This window comes from Sparus aurata, chromosome 24 (assembly GCF_900880675.1).
Source record: "Sparus aurata chromosome 24, fSpaAur1.1, whole genome shotgun sequence".
Taxonomy (NCBI): domain Eukaryota; kingdom Metazoa; phylum Chordata; class Actinopteri; order Spariformes; family Sparidae; genus Sparus; species Sparus aurata.
Window position 1 is genome coordinate 16366705 of NC_044210.1, and position 7254 is coordinate 16373958.

Here is a 7254-nt window from a genome sequence, read left to right on the forward strand (position 1 = left end):
TCCTGCTGACCCACAATCCTCTCCTCATCACAGAACTTTTCACAGGAGGTGACACAGACGTTGAGGTGGGCTCATGTGGGATCTCTGCAGCTGGAGCTCATTGATCTGTGAGGAAGTGATGCATGAAGAGCATTTAGAGGCCACTGACCTGCTGCTTTCTGGCTGCTGCACACTGTTTTCATGGTCTAACCAAAGCAGCACTGCACACCTGGACCACGTTTGGACCCGCTGACGGCCGTGAGTCGGCTTTTTCCACCGTCAACAACATGAAGAACAAGTCTGGTTCCAGGCTCACAGGTGAACACCTACAGATCTGCATGAGAACGGCAGCGACTCCATTCAGCCAAGATTGAAATCAGTGGCAGGACCATCACATGCCCATTCCTCTCAGGAAGACAAGTCAAAGAAAAGAAGCAGATATTCAAAGAGAAAAGGCTGTTTGCACTTTTTATTGACTGTTTTCTGAATATGTTGACGTGTTTTCACTTGAAATGTCTAATTGAAGCATAAAAAAGGTTATTCTGAGCTCTGTTTTCACTTTTATTGCTTTTATACTGAGGCTTCTGTTTTCTTTAACTTGAAATAAAGGCCTTAAATTCATTCGCCTGGGACGACTTTTATTTCTGGTAAAATATCTGGTTGATGACTGTACAAGTGTTGAACATTGAATGTGGGGAAGAATGTAAGACACAAGCTGGACGTTGTGAGGTTCAGACCTTTTTCTGGGAGGAAATTTTGGTAACTTTAAAAGCTTTGATTGATTGATTGAATCAATGAATTGAGGCATTGGAACTGGATTTGTTCAAAGAGAATCAAACTCCCCCACAGAAATGGTACATTCCGGGGGCGGGGCCACTGCAGTGCACCTGATCAGCCACCTGTAGCCTATAAAGCTGAGCTGCTGCCACACAGACGGTCTTTTGTTCCTCAGTGTGACATTCGTAGTGATGTGTCTTCTGTGTCGAGTAGTCCAGGAAGATATTTGTGAAGCACGTATCGAGGCTTGTTCGAAGCCTCACGAGCCGGCCGTACCACGTGACTGATTCAGGGACTGTTTCGTGGTTTTGGCGTTCAATTCGAAATTTAAGGGGCAACAAAATGCAATGGAGGTCCCCCGTTACCTCACATTTTGTGTAGTTTGTTTTTTCTTTGCGATCTATTCGAATGTCATTAGACTTTACGATGGAACCTGCGAGAAAAAAGATTTTCCCTGTCTGGGAACAATTTGAGCTGATCTCCCATAATAATGTATGCACACAGTAATTACTAGTGTAATATAAATGTGGCAACACAGCATATCCCTTGTTCTGATCTCTTTCTTCTAATGTCTGGTATTTTAAAAGGTGAAGTGTCTGTGTTCCAAAGAACTTGGATACAGCAACACCTCCTCTATGCTGAGGCATTATGGGGCCTTACATGAGAACAAGGAGACCAACCAAGGTGGACCAAACTCAGGTAAGCCATTTTAGGATGCAATGATGAGACAGCATACAAACATACAACTACAGCATTAATTTATGTTTTAATTGTGACTAATTAATGACGTCTGTAATTGAATACTGCATTTTTTTGTCATCAGGAGGGAAGACTGATGTGGATGAGGCATGGTCACCATGGTTACTGAGGATTCCCAGCCCTTCACTAATGTGGAGGACAAATGGTTCAGAAATCTTATGAAAGCTTTGAACTCTACCCATGTTCTCCCCACAAGGCAGGTGCTCATGTGAGCACATGAAGCATTTTTCCCCATTTCCTAATATTTGCCATTACAAGAATGTTCTCTTTTCTTTAGACTTTGAAAGCTGTGGTCGAGGACAGATATAAGGAATCCAGGGACAAAGCCAAAGTCCTTGTGTCCCAGGCATCTGCAGTCAGCCTGACTTCAGATATGTGGACCTCATTTAATACTGATGCGTATCTGGCTGTGATTTGCTATTTTGTAGATGCAAGCACCTCATTACAATCTGTTGTTTTGGGGGTGCTGCATTTCCCTGAGGCCCACACTGTCGAGGATCTGGCTAGGATGAAAGCAGCACCTTCGTCAGAGTGGGGAATCACCCACAAAGTCACGTGCCTCGTGACTGATGGTGCAGCAAATAGGGTGCTTGTGCCAAGGAGCTCCGTTTGCATCACACAATTCGTGTGGCACATATGTTAAATCTATTGATTAAAAAGGCTCTTGGACAAAACACTGTGCTGTCTGACATCAGGGTAAAAGCAAGAAAGATGGTGGGCTATTTCAAGAGCAGCACCACTGCAAAGGTGAGTTCCTTTATTTCAGTGCTACATTCTAAATCACTCTGTTTTGTTTAAGTTGCTGCTGCAGTAGTGACACTTGAATTAATCACTTTTTGTTGGCAAATTTTATAGGAGAGGCTGACAAAGGTTCAGGAGCAAATGGGACGGCCTTCTCTAAAGCTCATTCAAGAGGTGGAAACACGTTGGAACACATTTGCTCCAGCGCGTTCACAAACTAAGGGAACCAGTAGGAGCGGCTCTGGCAGGTCTACGTATGGACATTGTCCCACTGACAACAGAACAGCAGGACATCATTGCAGAATCTCTGAAAGTGCTGTCCCGCTTCAACGATGCCACAGTGGAGCTGTCAGAGGAGAAGAGGGTGTCAGGATCGGAGTAATTCCAGTAATCGTCATCAAATTGTGTTATTGTAGGCCTGTTTAGTCACTTACAGCCTGTTTCTCTATCCTCGGTAGCAAACTGTGGCATCGGTTGGACGCCACAGTTGTGCAGAAGAGGACCACAAACGTCACAGCTGATGCAACAGAGGTCCAAAAATACCTTGAACCATCATTCTATCAGAAAAACAGACATTATGACTATATTATGTTTATTGGCATTATCATTTAAGCACAATTCAAGTCAAAGCTTCTTGCACCAAAGCCGTGAAGCTTCGGCCCAAGTGTGAACCAACTGGATGGAAAGCTTCAATGCTTCATGAAGCTTCATCTCGCCATCACTAGGCGTGCGTACCTGCTCAGGTGAATGATGTCATGACTTGGTGTTGGTGACGTGATGCTGCTTTAGGTTTGGACACATTCTGGGAGCTGCTGTTGGGTTCTGGATCACATGTGTTGGGCTGTTGGTCCACTGGGTCTCTATTTAATGATCATTATGGTTGACTGTCACTTCTGATGCACTTATGGTGCTGCTGAAGAGCACTTTGGTTAAATCAAAGGAGAATTTACCATCATGAATTTACTTTGTAAAGTCACCAGTGAGAGTTTGTTACTAATTATTTCTGTTTGTTTCTTTTATAGGAGACCACTCCTACTGAACTGTTTCCAAATCATCACGCTCAATCTTCAATAAAATAACTGAACAGAATCTGAAATCCTGAACTTCTGATTCTAATAGATCATCTATGGTGGGTTAGTTTATCTGCACAGGCAACAGTTTCTCAGGAGAGCTGAAGTCAGCCGATCCTCCGTCACAACATTTCTGAGACAACACAACAGGCTGAGGGGTAAATGAATTCAGAACCAGCTGACAGATGATCCAGTCTGATTTAAATGTACTTTTAATGTTTCCACAATAACAACTTCCATGTTACAGTTTCTGAATGATGAAAAGGCCAGGAGGATTAATGTACAGACGGACAGCAGCAGTCCAGGGACAATTCTAATATAAAAGTAGAAACATGTCACAAAGGAGCACAACAGTTTTGGGAGTGGCTCCTCTTTGTCCTCACAGAACCTCAGATGAGCTGATTTCTTCTTCTGGTCCTGTGTGCTGGTGAACCTCTGGTCCAGCAGCTTCTTGCTGTAGTAGATCTGCCAGGCGTGCAGCTGCACAGCGATAACCATCAGCAGGTACGTGGGACACCAGGCTCAGCTGGCTGACTGTCACAACAAGTAGAAAATAAACAGTTTGAAGGTTTGTGTCAGTTTCTACAGCCTGTAGTGTTTCTGTCTGATTCTGTCTGCATTTGATTTGTTTCAGACGTTCAGCAGAAACAGTCCTGCACGATGAGAAGAGGGGCGGACCCCGGGACCAGAACTTTAAAACCAGCTGCCGTCCAGCTGACGAGGCCTGAAAAATTAAAGCTTTTAACCCCCCTGATGATAATTCCTGGAGCACTTTCTGAATCAAATCACTCATAAAAAGAAAACAAACGAGCACAGTGACAGAAAACAGTGTGAAACAGGTCAAAGACATTTATTAAAGTATGTTTCTGTATCTTCTGGTGCTTCTCCTCTGCTCTGCTGCCCTTTAGCTCCCTCTTGTGGTGAATCTCGTGTCCTGCGCTCTCAGTCTGACAGCTCTGACTCTTCATCCAGCCCTGAACTGATCTTATAACAAAGCTGCTTTATATTCAACATGACTAAGAAGTAGCTCATATTACAGTAGTTACTGTTTAATGTATGCTGGTGGAAACTGACACGTTTTACAAAGAAATAAACATCCTCATGTTTTGCATTTTAAAGCCGAATTTACAAGAAGGCACCAATGATTTAGGATTTGTTGCAGCTGTTTCACAAATTCTATAAAGTTTCTCCTCACTCAACAACTCTTATAAATAGACGATTTGTTAAGGGAGTCTGGTTATATTGTATTTATAATCCTTGCCGAATTAACAAGTAGGTCCAGATAGTTAGGAATATGTGGAGAAAGCATTTTAAATTGAATTTATTTAATTGAATTCTGCTTCCATCTCGTGCTTCTTTGCTGCCATGTAAAAAGGTGGAAACCAGGTGAGCATCATCACAGATTGTAAAGTCTGAGGGTTTTCTGTTCCAGTGTGATAAAAACACATTTGTTTTTTATCACAGCAGCTAAATCACACAGACAAATATATTCAAGGATATTCATTGAAAATGTGCCGTATTTAATAATGAATGGTGTCCACATCAGCTGTGAAAACATTCTGACCAACACGTTCTACTCTTGATTGGAACTTCAATACCCAGAAATCCTCTGTGGTGACGTCACTAACAGTTTGAGCATGTCAACCCCCAGACTCCCTTATGAAATCTCTCCATTTAGTGAGTTTTTGAGTTGGGAGACACTTTATAAACTCCCTGAAACGCTGTTTGAGACTGATTCTTCATTATTTGGGCCTTCTTGTAAATTCGGCATGTGTTAGCTCGTTGTGGGTCGTGCTGCAGCCCCCTCAGTCTAACAGGAAGACTCCCAGTCAGTCACACGCCTCTCTGGCTGTTTCCTCCTCACAGTTTACTTTCACTTTCTCTGACAGTTGTGTTGCAGATAGTTTTCTCCGTCTGATCCTCCCGCTGAAGGTAATGTAATGAATCTGACATGTTAGACTCGCTAACACAAGCTCTACTTTTCATTGTTACACCGGAAACAGCACAAAAAGTGAAGCTCGGTTGTTTATTTCTCGACGAACTCGTTTAAGTTTAAACTCGGGACGACGGAGGAGAAACAACAGCCGATAAGAATATCCGCCATTTTGTGCCGATACCTGCTTACTTACTGAAACACAGCCAACACAGACTGACGACAGTTTAACTACCTTGGTTAAACATCTTTGAGTATTTAGAGTTTCACTGTAGAAGCTTAACTTCTTATCATTATTCATATTATTACTCCGCGGTGTGTTACGTCATGTGACCTCAGACCTCAGTTACGTCACACAGGTGAAGCACACAAGCAACCATAAAGTAAACAAGTGTAATGTTCGTGACATAGGTCTATATTATATATTATGTTATATTGTTGAGTTTGTAACACATTTAGTCACACATGAGGTTAAACTCAGATCGCTGCTCTTTGTATCAGAGTAAGATGACGAGCAGAATCTGAATATTGTCTTTATGACACAGACAGAGATTAATTTAACTGTTGCATCTTTGATGAATGAGTTGATTTGGAGGATCATTCAGAACAGAACTGAAACTGGACCTGAACTGAATCACAGTCACAAACACTAACATGTAACTTTACTGTGTGTTTGACGAGGTTCTAGTTAAAAACTCACAAAGTATCTGCAGCACAGCTGAAGGATTTTATAACACGAGTTGTTACCTGAATGTTTCTTCATGACAACTTGTGAGTTGTGTGTGAGTTGTTGTGTAGTGACCTCATAGAAACTAACAGTCAGTTAAAGTGATGTTGGTCTTTAAAAGTCACTAAAGCTGCTTTGTTTAACCAAAGTAACAACAACTGAACATGTATTTGACCTTTACACTCTCATTAAACACACAAGTCATCAGATTTCACTCATATGATTCATATGATGTGATCAATGTGTAACTCTAACAGCATCTTCAGGCGGCGCCGGTCCAAAGTCTCATTCACTGTGATGGTTGTGGTGCAGACAGTCGTGTCCATGTGAACGTCCAGCTGAAAGTAATGTTACACATTTAAAACGTTTGACTCATTAACACAAGCTGTCGTTAGCTTAGCAACACTCGAAACAGCAACAATCTGGACGTGAAATAATGTTTGTATTGAACCAATGAGCTGAAATGAATATTTAGAAGTGCAGCATTCATGTGACACTGATATGAAGCAGCCAATCAGAGGAGGAGCAGCTGATGTTCTGACAGGAGACATGATGGAAAGGCTGATTTCAGTTGATGTGCAGATGAATGATTTGTGTTTCCTCTCCAGATGAAAGTGTGTGTGAGTTGAGCAGCATGAATCAGTGTGAGGACAGAGAGGAGGGAGGCCCTCCCTCTAAAACCACTGGACCTGGACCTGAACCTGGACCTGAGCCTGGACCAGAACTTGAGCCCAGCTGTGTTTCCTTCAAGAGTGACTGGTCAAAAGGTCGTTACATAGATTTTAAGGAAGAAAAAAACCCTGCTGTAAAGAGGTGAGGTGTTAATAACATTGATATGTGACTGATTCATGTTTTAACTGTGGAGAAAGATGTTTTATGAAACCTGATGTTTATTATCAGCTTCGTTCTTCATCACTTAAATGTATCTTCTCACTTTAGAAAGCTGCCCAATAGAACCAGTCTTCAACTCTTCATTTCACTTTATTGAATTAGTTTGGTCCAATATTCTCTGAATGTTTATTCCTGATGTTTTCCACTATTTTATGGACAGAAGCTTCTGTGTCTGAAGACTAGAAAGTGAATTAACATCTCTGATGGTCTTCTTCTCTGTCCAACAGGAGACCAGCCTCTACTGGACCTGGACCTGGATCTGAACATGGACCTGAGCCCAGCTGTGTGTCCTTCAAGAGTGACCGGTCAAATGATCATGACATTCATTTTAAAGGACAACCAGCTCCTGCTGTAAAGAGGTGAGCTGTTAATAACAT

At 42.2% G+C, this 7254-nt stretch overlaps 1 long non-coding RNA gene across 2 annotated transcripts; it reads left to right on the plus strand.

Annotated features, from left to right (window-relative positions):
* The first annotated feature begins 2106 nt into the window (after nucleotides 1-2106).
* Nucleotides 2107-4051, plus strand: LOC115577252 (uncharacterized). Of its 2 annotated transcripts, XR_003983059.1 has the most exons (5): nucleotides 2107-2262; nucleotides 2371-2999; nucleotides 3279-3484; nucleotides 3574-3830; nucleotides 3961-4051. It is a non-coding gene; the product is annotated as an uncharacterized LOC115577252 (long non-coding RNA). The 2 variants fall into 2 exon arrangements; XR_003983058.1 differs by having other exon boundaries at nucleotides 3279-3830.
* The last annotated feature ends 3203 nt before the right edge of the window (nucleotides 4052-7254 follow it).